Source organism: Malurus melanocephalus, unplaced genomic scaffold, assembly GCF_030028575.1.
Source record: "Malurus melanocephalus ecotype Western Australia unplaced genomic scaffold, MMel_1.1 scaffold_241, whole genome shotgun sequence".
In the NCBI taxonomy this organism is placed as follows: domain Eukaryota; kingdom Metazoa; phylum Chordata; class Aves; order Passeriformes; family Maluridae; genus Malurus; species Malurus melanocephalus.
This window is the reverse complement of record NW_026623473.1, coordinates 1,114,596-1,132,705: the sequence shown is the minus strand read 5'-3', so window position 1 is coordinate 1,132,705 and position 18,110 is coordinate 1,114,596. Positions and strand designations below refer to the sequence as shown.

Below are 18,110 nucleotides of genomic sequence, written 5' to 3'. Positions count from 1 at the left end.
GGTTAAAAAGAGAGAAGGAAAAAAGAGGAAGAAGAAGAAGAAGAAGAAGAAGAAGAAGAAGAAGAAGAAGAAAAAAAAAAAGTTGGGTTGCATCTGATAAGCAATTTCCTTTCATCTTTACAGATTATGAGCAGAGTTTTGTATTATAGCTAAGAGTAAAATGACTTGGTGACCCCATTTATTTGGATAATTCTTGAGGCTGATGTGACTCAAATTCATGGAACTAATTTGTCTGGATAACAGCTTTACAAATGTTCTGAAGAGTCTAGACATTTTCACTGTGGGAAAAAAGGTGCACAATCCATTTTATACAAACTTTAAAAATAATATCCTGCAGTCATCCTGTCATATTGAAAACTGTACTTCTAMAGTCAACAGCACATAAAGCAAAGCATTTGAAAGTAGCTGTGTTTGTACAACACTGGAAGGTATCAAGGGAAATGGAAACAGCCTTTGATTCAACTATTTTGCAAGAAATGACACAGAAAGAAAAAGGTCAGTTATCTGTAGCACTACAGGCTCCACACAACTTAATTTTTGAGGTGAAAATTCTTATGTGAAAATTTTTATGTTAAATTTTACCTAATGATGGTATGACATATGAAAAATAAGCTTCTTTTCAAAGAACTACTGAACTATGTAATTTCCTGTCTACACTGACTGAGGCTCAGGCAGAATAAATGTAGGACCCRTGAGAAGTTTGAGCACTGTTTCTAGCCATCTAACAGAGAGTGACTAACTAGAGAAAGGAAGAAAAAAAAGGAGGCCAAGGAAGAGCTAAATATTGTATTTGAGTAGCACATCACTCTCTCTCACTATAGCTACAATTTTAGTTTACAATTAGGTTTAAAAACTTACCTCTAACATATTTTGGCCTTACTCTGCTCTGGCCTGCCAAACTATTTTCCAAAACTGGTTTAACTAGAAATTGTTCAAACACTGCTGCCAAGATATTTAAGCTTCCAAAACAGAAAGAAAAGAAAGAGTCAGTATTTATTTCTTTAAAAACAAAACAAAAAAGAAAGCTAAAGAAAACACTCAATTCTTTATCCTTGATCCAGAAATTCAAATTTATGCAGAACCAAAAAGACTCAAATCCTGTCAAAATTAGGGCTTTTTTATAAAAGTACTTGAATTTATTACAGATTGTAGCCACATGGCACAATTCTCTCCATAAATACAATTTGAGCCCCAGTTAGTGAAACAAAAAACTTTTCAACTGTGCTAAGACAAAAAATATCTCTGCAATTATTCATAGTGCAGTAATACTCAGCTCAGAATCAAGGCCTTAGAGCTCAGTCTAAGAAAAATCAATAGCATGCAAAAAGTGGAGGTAAACACCGAAATGCACATGTGCTGGTGGGTTCATCTGTCCTCCTGCAGATGCACAATGAATATCCTTGACTATCGAAATGTCAGAAGCTCCAGTGTAGCTGCTGTTGCTGCTAATACCTTTAGACAAGAAACAGTTTTAGACAGGAAACAGTTGGGGCAGTTCATCTGCCAAACATACATCCAGGTTTCTTTCACTGGTGTATTTCAGATTATTCAGATTCAACATTTTCCATTATAYAGCAAATGTAACACTTTCAAGCACTGTCTACGCTTCCCTCTTTTTGACAAACTTMATGGAGATGGGTTCTCCCCTTCTACATGGAGTCATATGGCAAAGACAAGGGGTAARGGGTACAGGTTCACCATTTACTACAGAGCTGTAAAAGTTCTTGTACCAACTCCACTGCAGGGTACATATGGCGAAGAATTAACTACTGTAGGCAAGACTTAAAATATTTCAACTCTTTTTGGTGCAAACATAGCTGTGAGTAAGAACAGCTAAGTAAGATTATTCTCAAGGAGGAAATCTTATTCCATTCCAAGTGCTGTGAAATGAATTGAATCCTGGCACCACACCCTGCACCCTGATGTGGCATTCACTGTTGGGAAGGCCAAATGACCTCTGACTCCAAGTTACTTGATCTGAAATACAAAAAGCATATTAAGGATACTACAGAAACAATACAGACACTATTAGTTCTGCTTTATTTATAAGAAAATACAGCCTAAATTCTATTTCAGCCTGCCTTATTTTCAGTGTGCATACTCTTTATTTCAGGGTGAGCTGTAGTGAAAAAAAAAAAAAAAAAAAAAAAAAAAGCAGAGAAAGACAAGGATAGCAACCCACAGAGGATGCATTTTTTTTAGGAGGGCTTTATTTACTTTCTTATTTTAGTGTTCGTTTTCCACAGTTTCTGGAGAATGCCGTCATGAAAGCTCATCCTTACCACACGCTGAGATGGTCTTAATACATGAACTTGGAATTAAAGTAGGAACTACTGCTGAATTYTAGGGCTCATATATCCAAATCCATACAAAGTAGACTTCTTCCCCTTCCCTTCAAWTTTAAATTTTATATTAGTAGCTGTCCACGTGGTTCACAGGGCTTGGTGTAAACTTTTTTAGTACACTGCATCTGCCTCAGTGTAGCAAAAGGGCTATGCAGGCCTACAGGCAGTACCTTCTTCCCACCACCCAAAAGCAAGCTGGCACACTGTACAAGCCTGAAGACACACATAAATAACCATTCCTCACTGTGSCACCTGGTGTGGGATCATATTCCAAAACATCAGCTTCAACATACGGTACATACTGTTTCACATTTTCCAGCCCTGAGTGGGATTTTAACTCTGCCGTTTCTCTCTTCTTGGTCTGAAGCATATCCCACCTGTCCATTTCTTGAAGGCTGTTACAATACCAAGCGTTGCCTCTTCAGGCAATAAAACGTGTTTCTTTTATTGGCTCCTACCTCAGAGTTTGTGCTCAGAACTTTATCTTTCTCTTCTGCCCAGTAATTTACCCAATTTATCAGCAATACTGTGAACCAAGCCAAACACATTTCAGCAGAGCTGTGTCAGTCACAAAAACGCTCATGCCAAGGACTGCAGTATTTCCGATGGGGCAATCCAAACTTTCCCTTTCTGGGCCTCTAGAGTGAAAATCCATGGTGAAATAGTGAGCCTTGTGCAAGTCCTCTGTCTGACCCAGTTCCAYATCCAGGGAAACAACTTTTGTTGCCTATCCAAACCATGGATTTATTTCCCAGGTTAGTTTTTTTAAGGCCTATTTGTTGTTACTCCTGAAATCCTGTTTTCTGAGTTTGCTAACAGAAATGCARAAGTTCTCCTCACTCAAGCCAGCAGCCATGCTAGATGTTCATGAGAACACCACAGAGGTAGCATTGCTTTATACCACTATTTCAATCTTCCCTCAGACTTTGGATGGGCTTTCAAGGGTGTGTTTAGTATCAAAGAAGATCCTAAATATAGCACTTGGAAGTGTGTCTCCAACTACTCCGGCCTTCCCTTTCAACTCATCTGATGTTTTTAAGGGTTTGTAGTCTCCTCCAGCGAGGTGATGAAATTCAAAGTCACAAATGTCACAAGTCCTGCTGTGTTTCCAGAGTCCTGTTTCCCTGAACATAGAAGGAATCAAAGTACCAGGAGAGCGTCTTTGCTTACAGTTCCAGGTTTCCGTCCAGTCACCTGGAGCTGTCCCTCCAGGGAACACTATGAGCAATATTTACATAATTCTGTTTTTCTGCTGCCTTTCTGCCATTTGCAAACAGCTGCAATTAAGCCAGCTCACTGTCTAACTGTGTGCTATCTGCAGTGTTTGTTATCAAATCCTTAGAAAGCATATGGAACACTGAAACCCACAGTTCYATTAGCTAGGTTTCAGCCAGGCTAAAACACTGCATTTCATTGTTCTTTTAAATTAAAGGAAGATGCTTATACCACTGACCATACTCTACAGGAGTAATTTGTACCAATCATCACACAGCTGTTTGGACAAATATGCTGTAATACTGCCTGTTTCATGAAAAAGCACAAGGAAATAATTTTGAAGAAAACCTTTTTAGAAGAAATTTTCATAGGTTTTAACAGCCTAGTAATAAATGCAAATAAGAGCTGAGATAGTGTTTGGTATGGCGAGGGAAGATGAAAGATATTTGCAATTTTGGTAATTTCACTGTTTGCTATGGAAATATTCTCTATTCATCATGYCAAACAGAGATCAGAATCAGGTGAAACGTGCAATAGAGGAACTAAAGTCCAGTAAAGATGTAATAGATTAAAAGTAGGACCTGTCCAAAATCCTTCATCAGAACTGTTTATATACAAGTCAATTAACCAAGCCAGTCTAAAAGKGCATCACTAAAAATGCACTTGGTAAGTGACATCTTCTTGTTATTACTTTCTTTAGCTCCAGTCCAAAGAAAAAAACTATGAAACTCAACTCTACAGGGCTTCCTTTGTCGCAGCAAAAGAGTTATTCTTAATGCCAAAATTTATTCAAAAGTTTGAGGGATACCACAGTCATGGTCAAAGTTTTTCAACTAATACTTTCTTCARTGACAAAGATGGTCTAAAAGGAAGGGAAGACAAAAATCAGAGGGCGTAAGAGAAATTAGGGTACGTTTTACTGCTGTGTGGAGCACAATAGTTTCTTCCAATGGCAGTACAACTGAAGCAGCTCAAGCTACTTAGTCAATTCTCTCCTTTGTGTCTSTTCCTTGCTGTGGCTGCACAGCCATGTGTGTGGCCATTCCAACGGAATTGGGAAATGATCCTCAATCAAATGCATCCCAAGAAAAAAAATTAATGTTTCCTAAGCCAGTTCATTGCACAGTACCACAAACAGCTGTGTAGGCACAGAGGGATGGTTATAGGAGCAGGAACAAGAGAGCGAGCAGCCCGGAGCACAAGATAAGAGTTCCTTATGCTGACACAGCTTCAGTAAGAAATGTACAAATTGTTTCTATGAGCCCATCCTGGCTGGGAAAATGACTTGTTTCACAGGGCATAGTGGATACATTTTAATTAATTTCAATGAAAGAGTGTAAACATTCACTTTACATAATCAGAAAGCTGACTTAATTCATTCCGTGTGAATGAAAATGCAACATAAACAATATTTTACTGCAAATTCTGCTCATTTTGTGTCTGGTTCATTGAACTAAGTGCAACCCATCTGTTACCACATAGGACAGAAAAAACTTCCAAATAGGAAAAAAAACCTCTTATTTAACACAAACCTAAAATTATTTGCTTAGACAGCTAATGAAGTGGAGTATATATGCAATTAAACACCACAGGCGRCTTTGCAGAGTACTGTAACATTGCAGGAAGTTTTAAAAAAGTATGTAACTGTGGCAATTACAAATACAGAATAGGGTTATTAAGTCTGATGTTGAAACTAATCGCTCCAGAATAAGACACATGCATAAATTAAAAAATAAATAAAACAGTCTAACTAAATTCTTCTAGCTGGACACTGCATGGAAGTCTGCAAAAAAATTCTGGATTGGGTAATAAGAAGCACTKTTCCACTAAGGAATGAGTGTTGAGACAATTAGAACAGATTTCCTTCACTTGGGGAAAGTACATCACAGGGCTGATTTTTCCCTCTCAGTTTCTTCTCTCTCTACCATGCAAAATCCATACCATGAACCCCTCACTGCTCTAAGACAGTCATCCTACCAGAACACTTCATAACAAGTGAGAAATTGCTGCCACATGGTATTTTTCAGTATCAGGCTCTACTATGATGATGAAAGTTGCATTTTCACGGGACAGATGGGATTTCTCCAAATGACACATGAATATCTACTTTTTAACTCCTGAAAACTTATTGTAATTGCCTTAAAAATATAACAGAGTCTCAGCAATACCTGCTTGATGTAGTTCCCAAGAAAAGATTAAACAGTTTCTGAGGCTGGGCATTCAAAAGAGAGCAGGAAAAACTAAGCAGATGTRGAGAAATGAACAAAAAGCAAGACTGGTAAGAAAGTAATATATTAATATTTTATTATAATTGGCAAACCTATAATAAAAATAAGCTGTGAAATCTAAATGTATGAATTTTGGGAGTCCATGTGTTTGGGGAAGGCAATGGAAGATCACAGATTAGTCTGCGTGATGATCTTGGCCTAGAGCATCCATGAGCTCAAGCTCTGATGCAACTGTCATACACTTCAGCAAAATGAAATAATTACTGTTGCTAACTCTATTGTTTTTAGATAATAAACTATACTTAATAAAGAAAGAAACAGACCACATCAATTGTGAAGTCCAAACTCTTTCCATATAAAACATACTTATGAGGAAGTAATTCCTGCAGAAGTACATATTTAAATAATTTTGGTGTCCAAATTATGTATTTAAATAATTTTGGTGTCCACTGTGGGATTATTCTAACCTATTAATTTTATTGTCAAGGAAATTTCTGATAGCGGGTCTGCAAGAATAAAAGCAAAGACCACAAATTAAGGTCTTCTTCCTGGTGTTCTGAAAATATGTAAGCAAGCCAGCACAGAAAGTTTTACTTATAATATGTTTAATTTTCCTGCAAGTCAGAGAACAACACAGACCTGATATGGTTCATAACCTAAGTTCTATGCAGCACAAGAATTCATGCAAAATGTGACTGAAAACCTAAAGGCCTCAGGTGATCTGGATCTACCACATTTTAAACAAACCCGGTCAAACTRTCAGGAGCAAACACCACATGAATCATAATTGCCTCTCTATGAAGCATCTCATCTTCAGCTACAAACTACCGCAGACAACCCCACATAATATTTTTTCCTCACGTAAGTGGCATAACACAAGTTTGTCACTGCTCCACCTCCATACACTCCCTGAGATGATTCAAATACAATGATCTCTCTCATTATTTTCCTAGATGTTGTATTGCACCAACCACGTATTTCTCTGAGCAGAAAACTATRAAGTTATTCTATACAAACTGATGTAAACATGAAGTATGGYAGTCTCTTCTGCACTGAGAAAGAARCTGGGAAACAACAAAAACAGCACTGAGAATATAAGGAACAGCAACTCACCTTTGAGGCTTCCTTGGGCGATAYTTAATCTTTTTTTCATAGTAACTATTCAGGCCAATTTGGATTTGGGACACTGAACAAAAAACTAACAGGAAGGATAAGATGYCAAAGATGGCAAGGGTAGATACATAGGCTACCTTAAAAAAGTGAAAACTTCAAAGCAGGCCTATTAGATACAATAGCAAGTCACCCCCTAGATGATGTTTTATGAAACACTGAATTCTATTTCTCTGGACTTCTCCATCTGACAGTGAATACTATAACTTCAAATTTCATAGTATTTCTAACCAAACACCATGTACTTCTTGGTAATTCATATGTGTGAGTTTTTAATATAGAATCTTTTTACTGGTCTAGTTTGAGATAATTGYATTTTTTCTCTTACTAATTTGTCAGCATAGCAATTTACGTAGTGCATACTCATGCCTTATTGAAAAGTATTTTAAAAAAACCAAAACAAACTCATAGATGTAGACCTTCTACAAACAGGCCCGAAGGAAATCTCCATCCAGCTCAGGGCTTCCCTCTTTGCYCTATGCTTGTAGAAGAGCCTCTCCTTGTCAGAAAGTGCCCGGACCCCTCTTGGAGTCTTTGTAAAGAAAGAGGGTGGGCACAGGTTGGTGAGCAGTGCATAGAGGTAAGGCATCGAGATTTTCTGAAAACATATTGCTGACAAACAACAGCCACCAACAGCCACCACAGAGCATATAAATTACTATGTATATATTATTGCACATAACTAACCTGATGTTTCATGACACTTCTTCAGTACTACCCTTGAAAGTTTTCCCTCTCTTCAAATCCTTGCCACAAGGACAGAGCCACTAAATCCAACTGATTGCACTCAAATACTTACCACTACTTTAGACCTTAGACTGTCATTACAAGGATCAAATATACTGCCTAGTCATCTAAATTTCTGCTTCCGAAAAGCATACTGAAGCACTGTACCTTTGAAAAGAACCACACATGCATGCTAATTCTATAGATCTGCAAGATTATCATCTAATTCACAGTGCTGAAAGTATTTAATGGCAAGTCACATCCCATTGTTTTCTCTCAACTGTGTGATAGTCCAAAAACATTCAATGGCAAAATAAAATCACTATTACACCAAATCATTCATAAACAGTGTATTTAGAGGAATTTATTTAGGTCCTCATGGGAGTAATCAGGTATTTTAATGGTATCCAAATACTACAATTKCCTTAAATAATATGGAGATCTTTCTCAGTCTAAGTAAACTGAAAAAAGGAAAATAATAATCCCTTCCAAATTCCATTTCAATTATTATTTAGTCCATAACCACACTGCACATGGTAYTGCACAAACAAAATAAAATAAGCACAATTGCTTTCCATGTTGTCAAGCAGCTTGCAATCCAACTCCAGGCAAGGAATTCACTWACCTCAAACAAAATGGGCAAGGAGCAGAGATCAGCTACATGAATTCACAGAGCTATGGAACARCTTATCCACATCATTCACTGTTTTTGTAGTAAAGGAAATGAAGATTAGATTGCACTGGATCCAACTCTCTCACCCTAAGAACGTCACCTAAAGCATAACGTTCTTTAAAGCAGAAATAAATTTATTCCATACATTTCTCAAAAAAAATCTGGAAAGCAAAAACACAGGTGAAGTGAATTTGTATATTAAATACAGATGATGGAAGAAAAACCTGGCAAAATTACTTGGAATGGTTTGTCTTTCCCTYCAGCCCAATCTCAAGTGACAAATGTTTCCTAGTTAAGTTCCCTGCAGAAGAAAGTTTATTTATTTGCATTTTGTCAGTTGACACCTTTCTATGTTTTGTTTTCTTGCTACAACAGATATATTCACAAAAAATCCAGTAACCAGTAAATTGGATTAACGTAATCATCCTTTTCTGGTGGTACATCTGAAAAAGTAATTTTTCAGAAATAAAGTCATTTAGTGAGAACATCTATGCAGGAAAACTCTGAAAACTGATGCTACCATCACAAAGAGGCAAAATTACCCTGCAATTACCCTGCACTGCCTGTTTTGATTACTTATCAGACASAGCAGATGTGTGCACTCCGCTGCATTTCTGATGAGAAAGGAAACATTCACAGGGAGCTGAGAGCACCAAACCCCACCTTTCTCTTRCAGCTGCATGGAACCCTTTATGGGTCACCTACATTAACTACTGGGTGTGGTAGGAAAAGGTAATTGCAAAAGTGAAATGGAAGAACCAGAGCCAGTGAACAAGCATGATGATAATGTGATGGTTTATATGTGATTGTTTCCCCAATTTTTTTCCTGTGTGGCTGGTTTATTTCTACTTGTCAGACACRTGCAGCCATTCAGACACTAATGAGAGACTATACCCTTCCAAACTGAGTGATGTGGAACTCATCCTACGGCATGGATTATTATGTAAGTTAGTTTTAGATAACGTTCCTAGAAGCCATAACCCAAACTAGAGTAGATAGCTGTCATCAAAGCTGTGGTGTTACTATTCCACCCTATTCAAAAGTTYATTGCTGTCTAGGCAACATTTTGAGAGGCTCCATCTGTCTTTGGATTCTATTAACTTTATGATATGTGAATGAAGATATACCCTAYTTGTGAGGACCTATGTTATTAAGTTTAATCATAAAATATTCTACTCCAGTTTGTTGCTTAATTCTTCATAACAGACATTGTGGGACTGCTGACATATATCCACAACCATCACACATATCCATGAGAGAATATGTAGTCTAGGACAGACTCTTTACAGCCACAGTAAAGGAAGGATAGATATGACAATTGTCTATGTGTGCTATTCCAGTAGCACTTCTCCACTAGTTACACTCAATAAACACAGGCTCAACACCAGAAGAGTGAGAAAGAGATATATTAATATTTCAAGTGAGAAAGAGATATATTAATGTATGTAATTGCTGTAGACCATATATTGGCATTAAGAGACCTCAATAATCATCTTGCAACCAGAATGCTTTATTCAAGGTAATTTCTTCTCCAGTAGTGTGTAGAAAAAGATGTCCTGAGCATATCCTGTGGTCAATCACATGCAATACATTTCCAGTATCCTATATCCATTCAGAAATCTCTCATTCCACACATATGCAATCCTAAGCAGGAACTCAATAGTGAAGATAATGACATTCAGCACATTTCTAAATGATCTCCCCCTTAGAATATGTCCACTCAGATAAATTACAATTTTGAGATCTGGCAAGATAACACCATGGATCTCAGATGATTGTCAGCAATGACTAAATTTAGAAGTCCCGGAAGCCACTTTTACTAGTACCCTTTATAACTCTCACTGGAGTTGTAGTGGTAGATCACTTACACAAATGCTTTTCCCAGCAGAGAGGAGGACACATTTGTCCTTTTCCAAAAGTTCAACTGTTCACTTTCAACAGCCCTGTCAGTGGACTTACCAGGATCAAAACTTCACTGCATTAAAACTTCACAAAGTGCCAGTTTTGCTCCTCATCTGAAGAATCAAAGTTGCATTTTAGTAACATCACTCAGACAGAAGATCATTCCATGTGTGAATAATCTTCATCCCAACATGTGGCAGAAGAGTAAAAATGCATGCCATTCATACAAAACATCACTGCACTTTTTGTAAGATGCCAACATGGCCTCTTATGCCTCTGTGGATGGTTTTATTTCTGTGCTAAGTTGTATCAGAACTCAGTGAGGTTTAGAATAATTGTGTGGACAGGGGCAGAGTCAAATGGAATCAATGGCAGCAATGGAGATTGCTTACAGGAGCAGGGCAGGCAGGCACCATGTCTTTTTCTGTCTGAGTGTGTAGCACATTACAGATGGCAATGAAAACAAACTTAGTTTTTGTATAGGCCTGATGTCTATTTTTGCTATCAATGTTTTAATGCCATTAGGTAACACAAACCAGAACTCAAAACATTTTCCATAGTGTGTAATCCAAATTCTAATCCAAGACCCACTGTGTACTGAGTCTGCACAGTGTCTACAAGAACTTTTTATGGAACATGTTTTGTCTTTCTAGCATAAACAACCATCAGCTTGTTTCAACATATATAAGTGTTATATACCACCATCCCTTGTCTTACATCCTCCATCTCTGAAACATCTGAATGTCTCAAAATATATTTGTTTTSCTTTAAAGAGGAAGAATATAAAGAAAAAAAAAGTTTGGAAGCTTCTAAAATAATGTTGGGTATTAACATACTTGCTGCAGAGGGTAGACTTGAAGAAAGTCCTTTCACACCTTAGGCCAAACTCCAGGAAACTTCTATTCCTTTCACAGGTAAGCTGCTGGAATGATGGGTTAAGCACCAACATAAAAATCAGCGGAAACTGCACGTGCTTCCACAAAACTAACATAACGCTCTACTGCCCAAATGGTATCACAAATCTCAACTGATACCAAATATTTTAAACAGAAGGATTATGTTCTGCTGCTTCTGATAAATTGTAAACTAATTTTACTGGACTAGTTTCTCCAGCTGTAAGTAGCGTACATGTTGAGTGACATATACTTCAAACACATTTCTACATTTAAATATGCAAAGTTGGCAGAAGAGAACAATCTTATATTTCCTAAACTTGATTTAGCAACGTTTAGGGACCCACTTCAGGCTCTCCACTGAAATGTGATTTCCCCAGCTTCTCAAAACGCACCGAAGAGCTGGGGTTGCACTGCGACTGTGTGCTTTGAGTGAGTAAACCCCTGTGCGGGCAGCACCTGCACGGACAGCACCTGCAGGCAAAGCCCCCGCCTTCAGCGAGCTTGTCAGAAACCCAAGGAGGGGCGTTTCACCCATCGACGCCTCCAAACCTTTACAGTAGCAGCAAATGYTACCCCAGGAGCAGCAAACAAGGTCTCACCGTGCCACCCTCAGGTGYCTTTCCCCCTGTGCCCGACACCCACCGTGCCACATCCACCCCCGCGCTCCCGCTGCAGCAGGCGGCCACCASGGCCAGCAGGGGAACACCAGCCCCGCTTTTCCGACCGAGGACTTTAAAAAGCAGCCAAGGTCCTTGATTTCTCTCCCCGCGCAAGCCGGCTCTAGAAATAACCCCTCGCCCACCCGGTCCCGAGGAAGGGCARTGTGGGACAGGAGCGAACTTACTGGGCCCGGGCACGGCTCCCTGCGGCGGTGCGGAGGCGCSCTGGCAGCGGCGCGGCTCTCCCGGCAGCCACAGCCGGGGCGCCGCTTCCCTCAGGGAGCCCCATGCCCCCCGCCCCCCATGTGCGGGCCGACAAGCTAACCCCACCCCGCCCATCTCCATTTCCATCTTCACTCTCCTCCTCCCTTCAGGAGCAGGGCACTCCGCTCAGCTGAGCGGCGCGGGGGCGCAGCGGGGATGGGGTCCTCTCGAAGGGATCGGAGCGCGTTCCCTGTCGTGTTCCCCGGGAAGAGAGGCCGGGCAGCCCCGGCCCCGGGGTCTCAGAGCCTGGACAGACACCCCMGCAGCCCCGCCGTCACACACCCCTTGCAGCTCCGCAGGAGCGACCACCTAGGTGGTACTCCCGCTTCTCGCTCCCAGCAACCAGGGGGTTCTCTAACATCTCTTTGCCCCCAGYGCTTTGATGTTCTGCACTCGAACAGCCCGGGCAGGGGGTTCGTGGATGATCCGCCCGCAGAAACCATTCTCCCCGCAGCTTCACACGGGGGAGCCTGCSGGCGGTGGGTGCCTGCCCGAGGTTTGCGCTGGGAGGCGGGAGGAGCTGCTGCCGCCTCCCAGGCTGCGGATCCGCTCCTCTCTTTTCTATTACATTCTCTCACCATATATGGTGTGTGTGTACATATGTATGTAAATACATACATTAGATATGCATATACCCCCACACAATCCTGTAGGCTTTCAGGAAACAGGGGTTGTTCCATGGACACCAGAACTAATAACAAATTCTTTCATGATACCCAAACCTTGCGCTACCAGCAGATCACCTGTAACACTTCACTGCTGAGGTAAATGCTTATGTAAAGTGCTTTGAGGCCTTCAAGTCTCCTCATGATAATACTTACTAAAAACCAGTGATTACATATCATCACCAACTATCCTCAGTTCAAGCTAGTTACTGAACTTACATTTTTCAAAAAATTAAGCTAACACATTCCCATAGGGAGTTCATACCAACCTACAKTGCTTCTACCCATTCCATAGCTATATAATCTCCTGAACTTAAAAATGCCATATTCTGTCTGGGATACAGACAAAAGCCCATGAAAGTCTGGAGCATTTTCAGCAATCCTAGATTTGGTGGGCTTTTTTTGTTTGTTTTGTTTGAGGACTTAGACATTGAATTTATGCCCTTCTGGTTTTTTTTTTGTTTGTTTTTTTTTTGTTTGTTTTTGTTTTTTTTGTTTTTTTTTTTTAATTTAAATGTCATTTGTTCTTTGAGCAAGGAGTTTTCTATCTAAAATATAATAGCCTCTACTGCTAAAAAAATTATTAGTGTAGGCTTCAGACATAATATTAAAGAAAAAATTTATRAAAGAAAAACTTCTCTTCTGTGAAGACTCCACCTGAAGCAGTATGTACCTGTCTCTGTCAACACTGCCTGTAAAGTGTGAAATTAAATATTTATATTCAGTATTAATGGAGTATTATATCGGCTCTAATTATACTGTGTTGTTCCATTAACAACTGAAATGTCTGTCCCTGCTCTCTTAGTCATTGTGGCGGCTTTGAAATGTTGCCAATCCATAACTAGTTTCATAAAAAAGAACAGAATGTCACAAGCAGCAGCAAACATGTTTCTGGGTGTTCTGATAGTCCTATACAGCCATAGCATTCCTTCTCTTCAGTAGTAAGTCCTTTCCTGATGACTGTGCAGCCATAGTAAAGTGACTCTTTTTGGAGCAGTTCCCATTTTGTGGGTGTCAAATTCAAGTTGTCAGTCTTCAATTTATCGCTAGCAGCTTGTAAATGTCTCAGTTCTGATTCAAATGTTAGGTATGTACTAATGTACCATATAATTAAAGCAAATAGCAGTTGTTCCAATTTTTGGTTTTGCAGCCTCSCAGGGAATGCATTGATCCAGGCTTAACTATTCTGTGATTTTATCCTACAGTCAAATGTGCAGCTGCAGCTCATATACATTCAGTTCTGCTTTAAACCAGTGAGATCACAAACTAGTCACGAGGTTCAGTGCTGGTAGCAAACATGCCCAAGAATTGTTTCTTAATAACCAAGACTTTCTGGGTATGTTTGGAGTCAGCCATGAGGTCCACATTTCCATGACTACAGGAAATAGGCAAGAATTAGTTCAGGTGAATGACATCCCTGCTGCCATCACCGTGCTGTTGGACACTGCCTGGACTCTGCATGGAAATACTCAAGAGTACCTCTGCTATCCCTATTGAGACCAGGACCTTGTATATTTCCTTTCAAAAGTAACTAAAATTCCATCTTTGACCTTCTAGTTTTGCCTTTCTCCTTCTACAGGGAAACACTTTCAGAACTGTAAATCTGAAAGAAGTCAGACATCTATAACTCTGATTGAGCTCTCATTCTGTCTCTTGCTTCTATGACCATGCAGAGGGCCAATTTGAGAACTCAAGAAGAGCAGAAATGTATTTGGGRGTGACTATTTAGTGATCTAGCACTTCCTTAATTTATAGCTATAAATTAAACTGTTCTCTATTTATTTGCAGAAAAATAATCATGGGCCATTCTGTTGAACAGTCATGTTGTGTTCCCATGCAGCTAGACTACTGTTACATTTAAATTCTCATTAGAATTTATCGTCTTTTCTTTTCTGAACGTTTCAGGTACAATGTCATCAGCCTACTAAGAAATAGCTACATCAGTAAAGTAAGCAATACAGTGAAGATTTTTTTCCCAATACAGATCAGTTATTTGGAGAAATCATGTGACTAAGGGCACCCTATTCAAAAAAAACATTGGCAATCAGAAAGTTATTTGCCCTTGCCCTTGTCATGTGTGCAGAACAACAATTCTGACTAAATGTTCTAATCCCTATCAAGAAACTATGYATGTGATACATAAAATCTTCTGAATACTACTAAAGGGTAATTTTTGAGTAACTGGATTTGTAAACACAAATGTCCTACTAAGTGCTCTATATACTACATTACTTGTCAGAAGTCAGCAYAGCAAAGGCTGTGCTTAAATAATTAAGCATAGCCAAATAAATTAGTCTCAGCAAATCTGTGATACAAAATTAGTTTTGTGAAATTTCCAGTTACCCAGCATATTCTTGCTGTAYTGTATGTGCTGTTATTTCATGAATATGAAATGACCATTCTCCACCACATTCTGTAGCTGATAAATGCAAGGAACTTTTTATCATGTGTACAAAATGAAGGTAAAATATTACTCATCCTCTTTCTTTCTCCTTACTCTTCATCTGCTCTTGAGTGAAGCAATTGAAACATAAGACTGTGTTCTCATTTCAAAAATGCTAGTATTTTCCTCTGTTACTATATTCTTTCCACCTTCCTGTTTTCCATTGGGTTTTTCTATTTAATTGTTTCTGTTGTGAGTATTTATTGTCTCGTGTCACCTATTGACAGGAGGAAACTTAATGTCTAGAAGTTTAAACATGTAGGTGTGAGCTATGCTGGCTGGTGATCTGGGGGAAGGAGGCAAAGCCCTAACCTCCTCCCTCTTCACCACCTAGCTCATGGCAATGTTATTGATAGCCAGTGGCTCTTTGAGGAATGTAAATGCCATAAAAATGAAGGCATTCTTCCTTGAAAGCAAGTAAATGCTGCTATAGCCATGACAGAATTATGGAGCAAAACACAAGCTTCATGTTTTGGCTGCCTGGAATACATTTAGCCAAAGGATTAACTAACAAAGGACTTACATTATGCAGAACAGATTGTCATTTAAACTTTTAAAATACAAACACAGAGGGGAAAAAAAGTTAGCAAAGAAAAAAAAAACACAAGAAGTATTTTTAATCTATGTTAATAAATAAAACCCACTGTACTTTATTAGACTGAGTAACAACAAAAGGGTATTTAAATAAATCACAGAAAAGTAGTGTATCTCTGTAAGTAATTAATTACCCATTTGAAGGGGGAATAACTATGAAGATTTAAAAGAATATTTACATGAACACTGGATGACAATTTGTAACAGTTGGGGATTTATTTTCTTTAGAGATCTTGGCTGTGTAGAGTCAAAAATGAATTAYTGCTTTTGCCCAATAGGAAAAACGTTCTAGCAGGACTTGATCCTCAGCTGCCTAAAGCAGGTTTGCCATTTGAGACTTCATGGGGGTGTACCAAGGGGAGTGTAAGGGGGAGTGGCAGAAGAGCTGCAATCATCTCCTCTTTTCCAGTGAACAACACTGAGGTAAAGTACTTACTGCCAGCAACCTATGGCAAGTCTAGGGCACTGAGCAGCTGAGGCCATGTCAATGAAACTTATAAAAATAGAAGGAGGGCATGCTGAGAAACTTGTCCAGCCTCATCAGCAAAAACCCCATACTTTTTGTTTCAGTTACAAGCAGGTTGTTTAAATATTAACCACTGCTTAACAGTCTCTGTTCGCAGGCTCAACATATTCTCTTCTGGGTTCAGAATTTGCTTAAGTACTTAGGGTTTGATTAGCCATAATGAATCACATGAGTTGTCTCAGTAAGACACTATTATGTGACCTGCTGTAGCTGAACTGGCAGCATGAGTTTTGGCCCATTTAGAGAAAGAAAAGTGCCTTATGGGATTGTGAGGGTTGACTTCTTTTCATCTCTTCTACTTTTCCACATGACCTGTGCCTCGAATTGACACCTTAATTTGTCTGAGAGAAGTTAAGGAGGTAATCTCTTAAATTAAAGTGGGGTAGCAATTTTGGGGTTTGAGTCTTTCTAAGACATGAAATAGCTGCCATTTTTTCAGACTAATCTTTGTGAAGGTGCCAGTTAAGTTCAGAAATCATATGCACTGCTTATGCATTTATGTATCACATGCATTACTCAGTGGAGTTCTGCACAAAATTAGCTTCTGCCAATGCAGGCTTGACTGGTATGGGGAGCAGCAGAAAGAAAACTAAAATGTTGTTGCAGCAGAATTGAAATGCCAAGGCTTAAACTGGAACTAAATGTGGTTCTGTAAAAGTGGTGCTGTTGGGTAACTGTTACTGTTACCAGTTCTGCAAACTCAGAATAGCTTCTGAACCATAAACTTTCATTCTTTCCCAGCACCAACAGAACCCATGATCTGTATGACTTTATGTCCTCAGACAGTCAGCTGTCTTAACAAGTCCAAACTTTCAGTTTAGAGGGAAGAAAGTATCTTGCCTGCGATTTATAAAGGAAGCTTGGATAACCAGACACAGATGCTGTCTCATTGAGGTTCTGGGATTCCTGAAAAAACAAGTTCGCCCTTGAGACCAAACCTCTGTGTGAAGGTTTGTATGTTTCGGTGTAAAGGATGCTCAGRTTATTTTTTAACAAACAAGTCTTTGATTCTGGATTCTGGTAGCTATTTATACAGAACTTTGAGTGTCTGCTATTGTATCTTTCCTTACATGTGAACTCTATTCTCCAGAAGAGAGAGAACACTCTAACACTCCATGCCAATTGTGCACTGTAGAATCATCATGAGAGACGTGAGCTGCTCTACACATTTCAGTCAGATAGTTAATTTTAATGCCAAAGAATTCTACATCAATGGCACTGGTCTTAAATTAATTAACAGTCTATTACTTTGATGTTCACTATATGTTCTAGTTTCAGTTCAGCAGTTCTAGACCATATCCTAGAGTTCCTGCTTATCACAACCTCCAGCTCTCCTAAATCATATTCTGTGATTCAGCATGTCTCTGTTGCTCAAAAAACTGACTAATTTTTTTTAAACCACTTCTGAGAATAAAATAATACTTTTAATCAGCTTTCCCAGGAAGATTTCACTGACCTTTGGGTTGCTATGTAGTCCCCCAAACAGCTATTCTTCCCCTTCTCTGTGCTGAAGATGTGAGAGAAGAACTTCCCACAGGAAACGGGTAGGAGAGAGCAACCAGATGTGAAAGACTTAAACAGCCCTTCTGCCCTTGGAAAAGAAGGAGTATAAATATATACTGACACATTTTTAAGTTCAGCTCTGCCTAGCATGATGGGAAAGAAGTTCTCTGAATCATCCAGTCCCAATCATACCACTGGGGAAACCATAATGTCAGCACACTCATCACCATCTCCACATAACAACAGCATTTGTTAATTACTAAAATATTCCCTGAGGAAAATAATGTTTACAACTGGGGCT

General features: G+C 39.2%; 1 protein-coding gene across 2 annotated transcripts in view; it reads right to left on the bottom strand.

Moving 5' to 3' along the window:
• LOC130578812 (cationic amino acid transporter 2-like) overlaps window positions 1–17,878 on the bottom strand; it is a 47,922-nt gene extending 30,044 nt beyond the window's left edge. The window contains exons 1-2 of one of the 2 annotated variants that reach the window (XM_057375172.1): window positions 12,000–12,061; window positions 11,096–11,181 (exon numbers count right to left, since the gene is read on the bottom strand). The gene's annotated coding sequence lies outside the window, so the exon portion shown is untranslated. Of the gene's footprint in view, window positions 1–11,095; window positions 11,182–11,999; window positions 12,062–17,762 lie in introns of those variants that run through there. The other variant, XM_057375173.1, reaches the window with a different exon arrangement.
• Between the last annotated feature and the right edge of the window lie 232 nt (window positions 17,879–18,110).